This window comes from Mandrillus leucophaeus, unplaced genomic scaffold (assembly GCF_000951045.1).
Source record: "Mandrillus leucophaeus isolate KB7577 unplaced genomic scaffold, Mleu.le_1.0 Scaffold900, whole genome shotgun sequence".
Classification (NCBI taxonomy): domain Eukaryota; kingdom Metazoa; phylum Chordata; class Mammalia; order Primates; family Cercopithecidae; genus Mandrillus; species Mandrillus leucophaeus.
In genome coordinates, this window is record NW_012109809.1 from 610,172 (window position 1) to 628,531 (window position 18,360).

Below are 18,360 nucleotides of genomic sequence, written 5' to 3' on the forward strand. Positions count from 1 at the left end.
ATGCAAATAAACACAAACTCAGTTTTACTAATAAACCTGTTAAAACCATACAGCAAATTAGAGGAGAATAAAGATCACTGATCTGAGATATCTTATGTACAAAAGAAAAATAACTTAAAAGGACAGCAATGACATTTGAGTGAAACAAATCCCTAACCAAGTAAAGGCGCAGGATTAGGCTGGGACATAAAAAAGACAATTTCTCCTTAATGTTCTGGCCCTTCAAGGAACATCTGCTTGCCTAGTGACTAGCTAATGCCCAAAGGCATAATGCAATGGACTTTACTATAGATGTCTCTGCTAGAATCATTAACTGCTCAGAAATAAAGTCCTGAGGAAACAAAATTCACGTTTGGGCAGAAAAAGAAAAGTTTACGTTAGACACTGATCAATAACGTGAGAGTTAGAAGATGGTTCTTTAAACGAGGACTCTGGGAGTTACCTTCTCAACAAAAAGACTTAAAGCTCCTTTAGTCATCAGAGGCAGGTAATAACAAAGAAAAGGGTATTCCACCAATTACTGACACGTGATCAGGATGGTATATTTAAAAACCTGAAACTGTTATACCCTTCAAATTTTCTAGTACCCCAAATGCACTAAGCTCATCCTATCAGGACCTACTCACACTTTCAGGGAATAGATCAGGATTCTATGTTCCACGATTAAAATTTTTAAGAAAATATGTTTTGATCCCTGGTTTGAACAATGTTAACTTAAAAAACTAAAGTTTTAGCCTATGAAAATGTCTTTTAATTACAAACTATTACTGCAAATGGGAAGACTTATAATTCTACCTGTTAAAAATTTTTTTCTTAGATTATCAGTAAAGTGAAAATACAATTTAAACATTGTCATTGAACTCATGAACCACTAAAACTGTCCTCCAACCCTTAGGCACATCAGACACTAATTATGACATCTCTGGTCTATATATAAACAGTATCACATATGGTTAGTAATGGTTTCATAATGTGGTTGTCTTTGTAACTAGGCCACAGGTTTAAGGAAGAGGTTATATCTAGTATTTTTATCTTCCACCCCTCTAGCTCTCGTTGCCCCAGAGGTGAGAAATTCAATGAATGTAAGCTTTCCATTTTAATCAAAGCCTTCCTCACTCCCTCTCAGCCATGGATTAAGGACCTTCACCCTGTTGCTCAGCTTCACACAGTTTCTGAGCAAATTCAGACAGCCTAGTAAAGAGCTCCTTCTTTATCCACAAGACCACGAAACAGTCTGGCTGCATAAATCCTGGTGATGGGCCAGGTACCCAACTGCCCATAAAGGTGCAGCCTTCCCCAACAAACTCTGCCTTGGGTTCCTTATCCTCTAACCCAAAGCCCTGCCCAGATAGATACAAACATAATTTATCTTTTTAAATGTACCTAAAAAAAAATGAAGTTTCTTCATTATATTTGGCTCCCAGCTGGGATCTAGTCCTGCCATCTAGCTCTTGGTAAGGCTTTCATTTCCTCTGGGACAGTGCCCTTTCTGCCTCCAAGACAAACACTCTTCTCAGCATGTGTCTACTGCTATCAATTCCGGTTTTAAAAGCAACACCAGCCTAGCTTGAGACCTATCTTACCATGCCCGCTTAGAGGACTAAAACTGAGACTCCTCTATTCCGAAGTAACATCCCCTCTCGTTGGTTTGCCATATTGAAATTCCAGCAAGCCTCGGCCAATTCTCTCAAGTTAAATATTTTGGAATTGAAAAAACAAGGAAATAGATGAATCTGAGGACATTACAGTGTTATTTATTAGAATGGGAAAATACCATAAATGCCAAATAATAGGGAAAAAATCAAATAAGCTATAATATATCATGAGAGCATATTATACAATCATTTAAAATTATATTTCGAAGTACATTTTATAGCACAAAAAGTACATTCATAAAATGTTAAGTTAGTTTTAAAAAACATATCAGGGCAGCTTTTTTACACAGACACACACCCACACACATGGATTATACACACACAGGTATATTTCCGTATGTAATACAATGAGTGCCGTTTTCTTATACAGTTGACTCTTGAACAATACAGGCTTGAACTACATGGGTACACTTACACGCAACTTTTCAATAAATACACTGGAAAATTTTTTGGAGATTTGCAATAATTTGAAAAAACTCAAACTGCATAGCCCAGAAATACTGAAAAAACAAAAAAGAAAAGTGAGGTATGTGATGAGCATAAAATATTTGTGGCTACTAGTCTGTTTCATCATTTACAACCATAAAACATACACAAATGTCTTATGAAAAGTAACACAGACTACACACAATGCCATTCTCAGTAGAGAGAAATGTAAACAAACATAAAAATATGATATTATATCATGGTTGCATAAAATTCACTGTAGTACATACCATACTACAGTAAGTGGACACCCCCTGTTGCTACTGCAGTGAACTCAAGTGTTGCAGGTATTCACTGAAAACGCCACGTGCTGCTAACCACCTGTGCATGTGCAGTTCATCTCTCCAGTAAATTTAATATTGCAGTAATTAAGTTATATCTCATGGTTCTCAAGTATTTTTAACACATTTATTTTAATACTATAAACCCTGAATAACACCATGGGACACATACAAAATGCCGCTAGTGATGCTGGAAGTGCACTCAGGAAGCAGAGACAAGTCATGACATTACAAGAAAAAGTTGAATTGTCTGATATGTACCAGAGATTGAGGCCTGCAGCTACAGTTGCCTGCCATTTCAAAATAAATGAATCCAGCATAAGGACCACTATTAAAATAAAGAAAAGGAAAATTGTGAAGTTGTCACTGCAAGCTATGCCAGAAGGTATGAAAATTTTATACTTTTTGTGAAATAACTTTGAGTCTCAGTGAAAGTGCACCTTTTAAGTGGGCACAGGATTCCTTTAAAAAAAGGCATGCCTATAGACTCTAATAATATTCAAGAAAAGGCAAAATCATTACATGACAACTTAAAGCAAAAGGAGGTAAGGAATCTAAAGCTGGAGAATTTAATGCCAGCAAAGGATGGTTTGATATTTTAGAAACAGGTTTGGCCGAAAAAATATCAAGATAACAGCAAAAGCAGCTTCTGTCAACCAAGAGGCAGCAGATAAGTTCTTGGATACCATATAAATTCCCTGAGGAGAAAGGATATCTGGCTGAACAGGGTGGTTTCATTGTTTTTATTTATTTGCATATTTTTAAATCAACTCCTAAGCACTTAAATGAACAGGTTTTTAATGAAGACAAAATTTGCCCAATCCTGAAAAAAATAAAAATGCCACAAAGGACATTTACTAGTAAGGAAGAGAAGCGAGCACCAGGATTTAAGGCAGCAAGGACAGACTTACTCTACCATTTTGTGCATACGCAGTCATAGTTATGACCAGAACTGTCCTCTATAAAGCTGCTAACCCTGAGCCTTAAAAGGAAAATATAAATACTAGTCTGTTAGCTGTACCACAAGCTAACAGACTTCTCATTGGACAATGAGAACTCTTTTCCCGGATTGGTTCCATTGACGCTTTGTCCCTGGAGTCAGGAAGTACTTTGCCAGTAAGGGACTGCTTTTAAAGTTCTTTTGACATTAGACAATGCCTCTGGCCACTCAGAACTCCATTAGTTCAACACCAAAGGCATGAAAGTGGTCTACTTGCCCCCAAACACATCTCTAATTCTGCCTTTAGATCGGGGGTCCTAAGGACCTTTCAGGCTCATTACGGTACCCTATGGAAAGCACTGTCAATGCTATGGTAGAGAACCCCGATAGAGAGAAAAACATAAAAGCCTGGAAGTATTACCCTGTTGACAATACCATCATTGTTACAGAAAAGGCCATGAAAGCCATGGAGCCCAAAATAATACATATCTGTTGGAGAAAACTGTGTCCAGATATTGTATATCACTTCACAAAATTTACAACAGAGACAGCCAAGAAAATCACCAAAAAGACTGTGGATATGGCCAAAAAAAAAAAAAAAAAAAAGGCAGTGGGTGAAGGGTTTCAAGATACGGGTCTTGAAGAAATTCAAGTGCTAATACACCACAAAAGAGGAATTAACAGAGGACAACTTAATATAGAAAAGTGCTTCTAAACCACTGTCAGATGACGAAGAAGATGTAGAACAAGCAGTACCAGCAAACAAACTGACATCACACAATCTGGCAGAAGGGTTCCGATTATTCAAGACTGCTTTTGCCTTCTTTTACAACATGGACCCTTCTATGATACAGGCACTGAACTACAGCAAACGGATGAAGAAGGATTGGTCCTATAAAAAAAATTTTTAGAGAAATAAAAAAAGTAAAAAGTTTACTTTTTGTAAAGTTACACTTTACAAAAGGGCGTAAAGTCACACTAAGTGTGCCCGCCTCTCCCGCCTCCCCTTCTACCTCCTCCACTTCTGCCTCTGCCACCCCAGAGACATCAAGACCAGCTCCTCCTCTTCCTCCTCCTCAGCCTACTGAACATGAAGACGAAGAGGATGAAGACCTTCATGATGATCCACTTCCACTTAATAAACGGTAAATATAAGACTATACTTTTAAGTATCATTTCTATAGTTCATTACTAGAGAAGTTTCTCTGAACGTGTAGAGTACCAACTTCTATGCAAATAAACTAGAAAATCAAGAAGAAATGGATAAATTCCTGGACACATACACTCTCGCAACACTAAACCAAGAAGAAATCGAACCCTGAATAGACCAATAACCAGAACCCTGAATAGACCAATAACCAGTTCTGAAATTGAGGCAGCAATTAGTAGCCTACCAACCAAAAAAATCCCAGAACCAGAGCTGAATGCTACCAGAGGTACGAAGAGGAGCTGGTACCATTCCTTCTGAAACTATTCCAAACAACAGAAGAAGAGGAAATGCTCCCTAACTCATTTGATGAGGACAGCATCATCCTGATACCAAAACCTGGCAGAGACACAACAAAAAAGGAAAATTTCAGGCCAATATCCCTAATGAATATCAATGTGAAAATCTTCAATAAAATACTGGCAAACCGAATCCAGCAGCATATCAAAAAGCTTATCCACCACGATCAAGTCAGCTTCATCCCTAGGATGCAAGGCTGGTTCAACATATGCAAATCAATAAACATAATCCATCACATAAACAGAACCAACAACAAAAACCACATGATTATCTCAATAGATGACAAAATTCAATAGCCCTTCATGATAAAAACTCTCAATAAAATAGGCACTGATGGAACGTATCTCAAAATAATAAGAGCTATTTATGACAAACTCACAGCCAACACCATACTAAATGGGCAAAAACTGAAAGCATTCCCTTTGAAAACCAGCACAAGACAACGATGCCTTCTCTCACCCTCCTATTCAACATAGTATTGGAAGTTCTGGCCAGAGCAATCAGGCAACAGAAAGAAATAAAGGGTATTCAATCAGGAAAAGAGGAAGTCAAATTGTCTCTGTTTGCAGATGACATGATTGTATATTTAGAAAACCCCATTGTCTCAGCCCAAAATCTCCTTAAGCTGATAAGCAAGTTTAGCAAAGTCTCAGGATACAGAATCAATGTGCAAAAATCACAGGCATTCCTATACACCAATAACAGACAAACAGAGAGCCAAATCATGAGTGAACACCCATTCACAATTGCTACAAAGAGAATAAAATACCTAGGAATACAACTTACAAGGGATGTGAAGAACCGCTTCAAGGAGAACTACAAATCACTGCTCAAAGAAATAAGAGAGGACACAAACAAATGGAAAAACATTCCATGCTAATGGATAGGAATAATCAATATCGTGAAAATGGCCATACTGCCCAAAGTAATTTATAGATTCAATGCTATCCCCATCAAGATATCATTGACTTTCTCCACAGAATTGGAAAAAAACTACTTTAAATTTCCTATGGAACCAAAAAAGAGCCCACATAGCCAAGACAATCCTAAGCAAAAAGAACAAAGCTGGAGACATCATGCTATCTGACTTTAAACTATACTACAAGGCTACAGTAACCAAAACAGCATGGTACTAGTGTCAAAACAGATAGACCAATGGAACAGAACAGAGACCTCAGAAATAACACCACCCATCTACAACCATCTGATCTTTGACAAACCTGACAAAAACAAGCAATGGGGAAAGGATTCCCTATTTAATAAATGGTGTTGGGAAAACTGGCTAGCCCTACACAGAAAGTTGAAACTGGATCCCTTCCTTACACCTCATACAAAAATTAACTCAAGATGGATTAAAGACTTAAACGTAAGACCTAAAACTATAAAAACCCTAGAAGAAAATCTAGGCAATACCATTCAGGACATAGGCATGAGCAAAGACTTCATGACTAAAACACACTAAAAGCAATAGCAACAAAAGTCAAAATTGACCAATGGCATCTGATTAAACTAAAGAGCTTCTGCACAGCAAAAGAAACTATCATCAGAGTGAACGGGCAACCTACAAAATGGGAGACAATTTGTGCAATCTATCCATCTGACAAAGAGCTAATATCCAGAATATACAAAGAACTTAAACAAATTTACAAGAAAAAAACAACCCTATCAGAAAGTGGACAAAGGATACGAACAGACACTTCTCAAAAGAACACATTCATGCAGCCAACAAACATATGAAAAAAAGCTCATTATCACTGGCCATTAGAGAAATGCAAATCAAAACCACAATGAGATACCATCTCACACCAGTTAGAAAGGCAATCATTAAAAAGTCAGGAAACAACAGATGTTGGAGAGGCTGTGGAGAAATGGAAACACTTTTACTCTGTTGGTGGGAATGGAAATTAGTTCAACCATTGTGGAAGACAGTGTGGTGATTCCTTAGGGATCTAGAACTAGAAATACCATTTGACCCAGCAATCCCATTACTGGATATATACTCAAGGATTACAAATCATTCTACTATAAAGACACATGCAAACATATGTTTATTGCAGCACTGTTCACAATAACAAAGACTTGGAACCAACTCAAATGCCCATCAATGATAGACTGGATAAAGAAAATGTGGCACATATACACCATGGAATACTATGCAGCCTTAAAACAGGATGAGTTCATGTCCTTTGCAGGGACATGGATGAAGCTGGAAACCATCATTCTCAGCAAACTAACACAAGAACAGAAAACCAAACACTGCATGTTCTCATTCATAAGTGGGAGCTGATCAATGAGAACACGTGGACATGGACAGGGGAACACCACACACCAGGGCCTCCCAAGGGGTGGGGGGCTACAGGCAGGATAGCATTAGGAGAAATGCTTAATGTAGATGATGGGTTGATAGTTGCAGCAAACCACCATGGCACGTGTATACCTATGTAACAAACCTGCACCTTCTGCACATGTATCCCAGAACTTAAAGTATAATAAAAACAAATAAAGTTTTCAAGGTTTCTCCATGTTTTAGCATTTTAGAAAATACATTTTCTCTCCCTTGTGAACATCTTAATAACCTTTTCTCTAAATTACTTTATTATAAGAATATAGTCTATCATACATATAAAATATGTGTTATTTTGTATTAAAATATGTGTTAATTGGCTTTGTTATTAGTAAGGCTTCTGGTCAATGGTAAACTAACAGTAGTTAAGTTCTGGAGGAGTAAAAAGTTATATGCAGATTTTCAATTTAGCAGGCTGTCAGTGTTCTTAACCGCTGAGTTGCTCAAAAGTCAACTGTACATACACCCAACCATACACACAGGTAGGGATCAAGCCAAAATCCTGGGAATCAACATTGGTCTCCTCTGTCACTAGCACCCCCTTCCTCATTTTATCCATCAATAAATCCTACCAACACTGTCCTTAAAACATATTCTGAATCTGATCATTTCTTAGCATTTCCACAGTGGCCTCTCTAGTACAAGCCAGTATCTTCTCTTGCCTCCTCAATATGCCTATTCTTCCACAACAATAATAACAATAACAATGGACTGGAAGAAACCACACCAAAAAAATCAGTAGTGATTTTATTTGGATGGTAGTTTTACCAATGACTTTTAACTTACCTCTCTCATACTAGTTCATATTTTCTACATTTTATATACTTGGACTGTTTTGACAAGCAGGAAAAAGAACTCACCATTAAAATACTAGAATATGTAGCAACACTTCATTTTAAAGCTGATTAAACATTTTCTTTTTTTCTTTTTTATTTTTTTGAGACAGTTTCGCTCTGTTGCCCAGGCTGGAGTGCAATGGTGAGATCTCAACTCACTGCATCCTCCGCCTCCCAGGTTCAAGTGATTCTCCTGCCTCAGCCTCCCCAGTAGCTAGGATAACAGGTGTGTGCCACCATGCCTGGCTAATTTTTGTATTTTTAGTAGAAACAGGGTTTCACCATGTTGGCCAAGCTGGTCTCTAACTCCTGACCTCAAGTGATCCGTCTGCCTCGGCCTCCCAAAGTGCTGAGATTATAGGTGTGAGCCACTGTGGCCAATTAAACATTTTAAGTTGATTTTTCCTTAGCTCTTGCCCAATTTTCAAGCCAGATACTAACTTTTCCAAAAAAGGTTAAAGAACTTCTTCGCCAGGCGCGGTGCCTCACGCCTACAATCCCAGCACTCTGGGAGGCCCGGGCAGGCAGATCACCTAACGTCAGGAGTTCGAGACCAGTATGACCAACATGGAGAAACCCTATTTCTACTAAAAATACAAAAAATTAGCCAGACATGGTGGTGCATGCCTGTAACCCCAGCTACTCGGGAGGCTGAGGCAGGAGAATCACCTGAATCTGGGAGGCGGAGGTTGTGGTGAGCTGAGATTGTTCCATTGCACTCCAGCCTGGGCAATAAGCAAAACTCCGCCTCAAAAAAAAAAAAAAAAAAAGTCTTGATCAGACTAATTAATATATAAATACTGAAGACTGCAACATTTTTTCCAACTCTTCTAAATGACTCTGGCAAAAACATTAATCACACGTATTTATCTGTTCCACTCTATGCATCTGAAAAACTAAAAAATCAAACACTTCCCTGATACGAATACAGCTAACAGAATTGTTATGAAAAAGTCTCTAGATGTTTGCTGAATAATAGCTAAGATAATATTAACATTGTTTTTTAGAATATAGCCACATTACTTCCATATTTGAGTAGTTCTGTTTATTGTACAGGGAAAAAAATTAAAAATCTCAATGGGTAGTTTTAGGCACTTCATTCATTAAATTCATGCCTACTGTTTATCAGACATTGACTTAGCAGGCATTAGTGTTACTCACTAATATTCCAGTTCTTCTTCTTTCAGGAACATAGCGAGGTTGCTCTTCCTCGTCTCTGTGAGGTTAGGTGTGGCTACGTCCCTTGCTTTGATCAATGAAACATGAGAGAAAGTAATGTGCCAGTTCCAAGCTGAAGCATCATGAGTCAGAGCATGGTTCACCATTTCCCACTCCCCTGCTAAGACAACTAGCCTCCATTCAGGCTTGCGGAGGCTTTGTTAGCCCACATGCCTGAATGAGGACAACATGGAACGAGGTCCTCGTCAACCCAAGATTGTCTGCGGCCACTGAGATTTGGAGCTTCTTTGTTACTATGAGGATGCTAATCTTCATTAAGTGCCTACTGTAAATCAGGTCCTGAGCTAGGCATTGGGAGACATATGGTAAGAGATATCATTTCCTGCCTTTACGTAGCTTAGAGTCCAAAGGGAAAAACATACTTATGAACAAATAATTGCTATGCATTCCTTAATGGAGAGAATTGGTGGACAGGAAAAGGAACATGCAGCGGGGCGAATACAGTGAGAGCAGTAGTTTTGAGGAGGTTACAGTATAAAGAAATGGCGAAGAAGCCCACTGAAGGAAAGGGAATCTGACAGGTATTATTCAATAGTAGCATAAAGCCACTTGCACACCTAAAATTCTGTGAGTTAAAGGATGTAAACAAACTTCCAAGCCCCTATTAGGTCAGACCACTGGTACATCCAACAAACATTCTATCTCTGATAGAATTAAAGCAAAATCCATATAGGAAAAATCATTAGTTTCTATAACACCGTTTTTTAAAATCCAGGACTGTAAGTCTCCTGGGATGAACTATATTTAATAATCGTGTATTTCTTACTCATGGTTATCTAAATCCTTTTCCATCCCCACCACCATGTAAGATATGCCCTCCTGGGTCCAAGCAGCATGCCTCCCCTAAAAGTGATTTAACTTGGACAGTAATCCTGCCAGTATTTAGGTGTGGCTACAAAAAAATCTCTGAGAGTTTAGAATAGGCAAGAATTAATGCCAGTTAGTAAGAAAGACTTTGCTTTGAAAGAAATACATACAAAATGGGAAACAGAACTAAGTTAAGAGTATTCCCATAATATGCAGACACAGCAACCCAGAAAGCAAGCCAGGGCAGATGTCACTAAGCAGAATAAAAAGCTAAGCACTTACACCCAAACTGCATTTTAAATATTTACTCTAACGTAAAGAATTGAAGGGTTTAATACCTCTTGTCAAAATGAATACTCAAAGGTTTGGCTTTTGACTCAGCAGTATAAGATACCGATGTTACTTTTTAGATGATAAAATACATTAATATACTCGAATCTGTTTGTAGTTGGAAATGCTACTTAACCACCTGACTAAAATATTATGAAACTCTGTCCCCTCTCTATTTGGGCTAAAGAAACTATAGAGTATTAAACTACAATACAGATTCCCTACTACCCCAGAAAGTGCCACCACTTCTCCCCCTCTCCATCATACACTTTTTCTAAAAACCAATAACTATGATTACCAAAGCAGACTGGTTGGCCAAACAAAATATAACAGCAGAGTTTTCCAAAGTAGTGTTGGCTGAAAGATCAGCTTTACAAACTCTAGGGAAGCAACAAGCAGGATATTTGCAAATAATAAACCACATCTTAGAAACAGCCATGCACCATTTCTTCTTGGCCATGCATATCTGTAGAGGAAAGTTACAGATGACTGGGATAGCAGGATATTCCAGAGAAAATTTAGAGGGTTATTCGTGTTTGTTACCCCATTTTTTTTTTTTTTTTTTTTAGTTCAAGCGTATTGGTCCTGTTTAGGATGTGTAAAAGGTTGTGCATTTAGAGATTTACCATCAGATACAAATATGGAATCCATTCATTTTCCTGAGGCTTAGTTTACCTGCCACAGCTGAATGCACATGTATATTTGTTTCAAATTGATTTCTCTTAACCTTCAAATCAATTCAACTCAAAAGGTACAGAATAATTCCGATGGGTGACTTTTCTGACCCCATGAGGGACAACAATGGTTACTGATAGCTCTTGCCTTCCCTACTTCCAAAGTGCCCTTTTCATTTTAGGTGTGAGCAGGCCTAACCCCATTAGAAACTCCTAGGAAATGCGGACCAGTCATCAATCATGTACTCTGAATGCGGATTAGGGTGTGGGCAAGGAGAGAAGAGGCAGGAGGATGAAGAACACAGTGAAAAGAGTTTGGTTTTAATTCCCTAGGCAATGAGAGTGGGAGGAACATGATTGTACACATCAGAGATTGCAGTTGAATGTAGAGGAAGAAAGCAGAGTTAGAGTTAGGATGGTGGGAGGTGAAGGAGAGCACACAAGAGGCATTGCCAAGGTGACAACATGAGGGAGGGAAGTGGGGAAGGAAGGTCTGTGTTAACATGTGTAAGAGAAGAGGCAAAGAAGATGCCAAAGTTTACAGCCTGTCTTCTTGATCTATACTGATATGTTTGTTTGGGGTTTCCTGTATATTTTACGTAAACAAAAAAGAGGTCTCAGTGAAACTATACAATCCCTGCATTATGTTACTGTGGAAGGAAAACAGTCCCAAAGGCCTTAATGGCTACATGCCTTATTACATGCGTATCCACAGAATGGGCTAGAAGCGAATGCATCTGGTGCCCATCTGAGAGAAAAGACAACACTGGGAAGTCTAAACAGGAAAGAAATTAATATATGTCAAAATGTTTGTGTTTACTTTCCAATTCATTAATTAAATCCCCCCAGTGCTCTTGTTATTTTATCATCTGAAACCTACTACATCACCTCATTAGAAAATGCCAAGAAGTCATGAAGAGATCGCTGGAAGGTACCCACAGAAAGTCACAATACTTTTTCCCTGGAAAATAAAATTACCTGAAAAATCAAATTAGGAATCATTTTTAAAAGTTCTTTGGGAGATTCTTTTCTCTTTGGTACAATTCTGGTATCTGTTTTGAAATAAAATTCTCCAGCTTCATTTATATCAGATAGCACCAGAATGAAGCTGATCCCTCAAACTATAAACCACCAACAGTGAATTTATGATACTGTAGGGATCAGAATTCCAAGATAATGAAAACACACCGAAGGAACAAAGGTTTTTTTGAATTTTTTTGTTTGTTTGTTTTTTGTTTTTGTTTGTTTGTTTGTTTGACAGGGTCTGTCACCCAGGGTGGAGTGCAGTGGCACAATCTTGCCTCACTGCAACCTCCGCCTCCCAGGCTCAAGCCATTCTCCCACTTCAGCGCCCCCAGTAGCTGGGACTACAGGCATAAGCCACCACATCTGGCTATTTTTTTTTTTACTTTTTGTAGAAATGGGTTTTTGCCATGTTGCTCAGGTTGGTCTTTAAACTCCTGGGCTCAAGTAATCCACCTGCCTTGGCCTCCCAAAAGTGCTAGGATTACAGGCATGAGCCACCATGCCGGGCCAAGAACCAAGTTTTAAAAGCAAAGAAACAAATTTAAATGTCTGTTGTGTTGTATTGTGCTGTGTTGTGTTAGAGAAGAGGGACTTCAAGTCTGGCCTATATAAATGCAATTATCTAGGTAATTTACACCAAGTGAGTATAGAGAGTCCCCAAATTATACAACATATTACTTGTCATTTCACACTGTCATATAAAGACACTGCTTAGGATCATCCAATCAATATAGTAGGAATTAATGGAAGAGGGACCGACTGCAAGAGCAAGTGATAGAAAACTGTAAATCATTTCATATTGTTGAGAAAATGCAGAGGGATTTAGATTACAGAAGCAAATTCAGGAAAACTCATTTCAAAAAAAAAATTAGGGTGTGGGTCAAAATTTCCACTTTATAACAAAGTTTGAGTCTACACCCATGCCCTGCAAGAGCCATGGAACAGAGACCCTGACTCGGAGTCCATATTTTGTGGCAGACAGTGGTTGATGTCTGGTGTTCAAAGCTCTCCCCACACACTGGTGGTCCACAGGCTGGTCTCTTTCAGCACTGATGTTTACAATAAGATGATGTTATGAATAAAGCATGCACTGATGACATGTAATTGAATTCAGACATCAGCTTAGAGCAGTACTTCAGAAGCAGTGCCATTCTTTACATGAATTCTGTGGGGGTATTTCTGTGGCCACCAATGGCAGCAGATGGGGCCTGAGGGGAAGCTTTTAGAGGATTGAAGGGAAAAACAAATCTAGTTCAACCTGAAACTCCAAGCTTTACAATGGACAACAATGGACACAAAAACTTGTCTCTTTTTCCACTAATCCCAACATCAAAACACAAGGAAGAGGGAGCTAATTATTAGAAGCACCAGAAACAACCACTTCCTAGCAATATTCTCATTTCAAAAGTCAAAAAGCAGCCTATTTTCCTCATCCTCTGTTCTCCAAACACCATCTTCAGTTAAACTTTTAGTCCCCTCAACTCCCCCTCTGCAAATAGACCTAGCTACTTCACAAATACTTCCTTTCATTCTTATATCCTCAACCTCCTCTATCTCTGCAAACAAGCCTCACCTGTCCACATATCCCCAAACCCATCTGCAAACACCCCCCTCTGAGCAAATAGCCCCAGATCCTCTCCTTCCAATGCCATTCCCGACAGTTTCTGCAGCCATCCATAACCCTGGATCTTCCCACTATCTCAATATGTCTCCTTAGAACTTCCTCTTCTCCCACTCACTCATCCTGGCTTTCTAACCTCTGTTCCTTTAAAACTCTTCCACCACACACAAGATTTTATATTCTACAGCAGAGAGAGAAAAAAGCCTGTTTGTTAGCAGGCATAGTCCCCTTATTGTTCTGTTTTGCAAATAAACACAGAAGCAAATGGATTCCAACTCCTCTTCCTTTGCACCATGTTCTTTGTCACTCAAAGACCTGCCTGTTTGAACAAAATAATTATTACCCACTAGATACATGTAGGTAGGTGGATAATCTCCAAGGAGGATGTTTACAATTATCAAAAAGATCCAAAAAAGCAGTTCCACAGGAAGAAATGTATTTTAATGGTAAAATAAGGAGGCTTGTTTATTCTTTCAGAATGAGCCTATTACAACAGGCAGCTGTAAATCCTAATGTGTGTAGACACGCACAAGTACACATACACTCACAGAGACAGACACACATGCTGTCCACATGCTACAGTGGCCTCAAACACACAAAGGCTTTTTGTGACTGCCAATGGGGACTCTTCAGAATTCAGACAACAAGACACAGCCTCAGAATTCACCAGGTGCTGGGAGTGATGTGTGGCAGGGCTGGAGAGAAAGGTGAGGGTCACTGGGGACCAGAATGTGGCTGCGATGTCTCAGGACACCGATTACACGGTTGCTTTCTTGCTTTTCTTTTCCTTTCTTTTTCCTTTTTCTTTTCTTTCTTTCTTTTTTTTTTTTTGAACTTTTACTTTATCATATTCCAAAGACATCTAAAAGAAGAAGTAAGGAAGACCATTAGGGAAAGAACAAAAGACTCAAATGATGCTACAGGAGGGAAAAGGGGCCCAGAAGGAAGTGGAGAGTGATAGGGGATAATGAGAACATTAAGTGCAGATGGAAGGAGTAGAGCACAATATAAAAGAAGTTCCAGCTTCTTCCTGTTACAATAAAAGAGTGTAACCCCGGGCTACCATTCCCTTCTGTTATCCCTAGCTGTACTGAAGACTGAGCTCTGTCAAAAAAGAAGAAAAAAAAAAATTCCAGATGGTATTCGAAGGTTCCTAAAAGTAATCACAATCAACAGCAATAACCATATTTCAAATGACGATCTTCATCTCCTGTGAGCAGGCTACTTTTAAATCAGTCTACATAGTTTTACATTAGGAATTCTTAGAAATCTTATAGGTCTCTTAGTAAGGAAGGTAAGCCATCAATCATAGGGATTTTTAAAAAAAGTTTTGTGCTAGTCCCTTGAGTAAGACTAGTCTGTAGGAACTTTAAAATATTCTTTAGACTCTGCAAGTAATTTAGCTGCATGTTCCCTGTGATAACTCTCTTCAGCCAGTGAGGAGGACAGGTTGGAGGAGGACAGAAAGCAGAAGCAACCTCAGTAAACTTTTGAGTCATTAGTTTTCTCACACTTGCAAAATTCCTTTCTTTTACATAAATCATCAAGATGTGCTTTTTATCAATTAGACTCACATTTGTGTTAAAGCAGCTTTAGCAATATTTAAAGAAGAGACGCTGTCAATAAGTATTGAAGTATATATATATATATATAAATTCAGCTCAACACAAATTCAAAGTATGCTGTCTCTGATTACAGAAAATACAAGGAAGAGAATAACATGGTTTAAAAAAACAAAAACAAAAAAACAGAGATGCAATTACCTAATTCTAAAATATGAGAAAGTTCCCAGTGGTGGGAGGGGGGGTGGGCGGAAGACTCATGAATAATCAAATGGCAAGGGAAAAAAGAAAAAAAAAACAAGAGGAAGAAAGAAGTATTCTCTATTAAAGACACTGAGGGGACATACCAATTAAATGCAATGTGTGGACATGGTTTTGGATCCTGTTTGGAACAAACCATCTGTTTTTTAAAATGTATAAAGCTAGGCAAGGTGGCTCAGGCTCATAATCCCAGCACTTTAGGAGACTGAGGCATGAGGATTGCTTGAGCCCTGGAGTTTGAGACCAGACTGACCAACACAGCAAGACCCCATCTCTACAAAAATTTAAAAAATTAGCCAGGTATGATGGTGCATGCCTGTAGTTCCAGCTACTCAGGAGGCAGAGGCAGAGGCAGAGGCAGAGGCAGAGGCAGAGGCAGAGGCAAAGGTAGAGGCAGGTGGATCACTTGAGCCCAGGAGGTCAAGGCTGCAGTGAGCTATGATCATGCCACTGCACTCCAGCCTGGGTGACGCAGCAAGATCCCGTAATTTTTTTTTTAAGTATATGCTGGGAGCAGTAGATCAGACCTATAATTCCAGTACTCTAGGAGGCCAAGGCAGGCAGATCACTTGAGCCCAGGACTTCGAGACCAGCTTGGGCAACATGGTGAGACCCCATCTCTACAAAACACACAAAAATTAGCCAGGCATGGTGGCACAAGCCTGCAGGCCCAGCTACTGGGAAGGATGAGGTGAGAGGATCACTTGAACCCAAGAGACCAAGGCTACAGTAAGCCAAGATCGTGCCACTATACTCCAGCCTGGGTGACAGAGCAAGATCCTGTCTCAAAAAAATTAAAATTAAAAAAAGACATACGAGACAATCAGAGAATTTGAGACTGGAAAATAGATGATAATGCTGTGATTTTTAAGTGTGATGATGATATACCTTAAAAATACTCTTAGAGTTACATTGTAAATTATGAATGAAATACAATGATGTTTGGAATCTGCTTTACAACAATGCATGTTTTGGGGTAAAACGAGGTTTACAAATGAAACAAGATTAGCATATATAAATAATTGTTAAAGCTGGGTGATAGGTACATGGATCTTTGTTTATTATTTTATTATTTTAGTGTATATTTAAATTTTTGTGTAGTTTAATATTTTTCATAATAAAATATCTTTTTAAAAAGCTACAAGCATTCTGCAAGTCAACATCAAATAAAATGTATATACTGACTTAAAAATTATAGTAGCTGACTTTACAAAGAAGGTTGGAGTCATATCACTGGCTCCTAGCTCATTTTTTTTTTTTTAAGTATAAAATACTAACTCTTTATCATACTGAATTAAGTTCCCAAAAACTGATACATGTATTTTTAAGTACCTGGGAGAAGTTTGAAAGCAAATACATTTTCAAGAAAACAAGTAAGCAGGCCATCACATTTTAGATATTTGCAAGATAACGTTAGGTGGGGTAGCTAAATTTCACCACTGTGTGCCCAAATAATGATTTCATCATAAAGTTGACACGTAAAAGCATTCACAAAAACTGTCAAACCCTCCATATCAAGAATTTCAGCCTCAATTAAAAGGTTAAAATACACACACACACACACACACACACACCTTAGAAATGTATGTTAAGGAAGAGACTAACATACTTTGAATATTTTACAGTTCTGTTACTGCTTCTCTGAAACTGGAGGAGATCTTTAGGTCAAGTTCTTCATAGAATCCTAACCAAGGATTCTGACCAAGTCCCCCGTAAAGCTGGAAGGGTCTTCCTTTACTATGTGATCACCCAGTGACGAGGAGAATCATGGGATAACTCGGAGGTCCTGACTTCTGTGTGTACTGTACTTCAGATACTCTTCTTGAACCACAGGAGTGCTATAGGAAAAAGCACCCTCTGATCTTTTGATCTCAAAGCTAATTTCAAGCAAGAGCATTATCAACCTGGGAATCATATGTGGATAAAGATGCTCTCTTGACCCTGAAACCACCTCCGTGGACTTGAACTGGAAGCTGACAAGAGTGTATGGGAGGGAAACTCCGATCTTGTCGGCATCCTGCCCCATCCCACACTACTCATCAAAAGACACTCCCTTAAGAGTAATACTCAATTTTTCCAAAGTAACATTCCCCAGACCTATATACTTGCTGGAATTACCATTCCCTAACCCAAGATTTATGAACTGGGAATAGTCATAGTATAAACAGGCTCACAAGAGGTGGAACAAACACAGGTCAACCACGTCTTCCATGTTTGTAATGCATTTCGCTTTAAATCAAAAACTGAGCGGGTGCAGCCGGGCTTGGTGGCTCATGCCTGTAATTCCAGCAACCTGTGATGCTGAGGTGGGCGGATCACCAGAGGTCAGGAGTTTGAGACCAGCCTGGCCAATATGGCGAAACCCCATCACTACTAAAAGTACAAAAATTAGCTGGGTATGGTGGTGCACACCTGTAATCCCAGCTACTCGGGAGGTTAAGGAAGGAGAATCACTTGAACCTGGGAGGCCGAGGTTGCAGGGAGCTGAATCGTGCCACTGTACTCCAGCCTGGGTGACAGAGCAAGACTCTGTCTCAAAAAAAAAAAAAAAATTGAGTGGGTGGGGTAAGTTTCTAAAATATTGTAAAGTAAAAATAGTAATTATGATAATATCATATCTTCATTACTTAGCAGTTGAGTATGCTGAATGAGTATTACAAGACACTTACTTTTTCCCTTCCATGCTATCTGCCTTTTGACCACTTATTGCTTGAAAGAAGGGAAATCACTTAAACAAGTCGAGATAAATAAACAATTGACTAAGTTTAATTTAATTTTAATCAATACTGCC

The 18,360-nt window shown here is 38.8% G+C and overlaps 1 protein-coding gene across 2 annotated transcripts in view; it reads right to left on the reverse strand.

Annotated features, from left to right (window-relative positions):
• The window catches only part of PHLDB2 (pleckstrin homology-like domain, family B, member 2), a 248,940-nt gene that overhangs the window by 90,509 nt on the left and 140,071 nt on the right, over window positions 1–18,360 (reverse strand). The window lies entirely within an intron of this gene.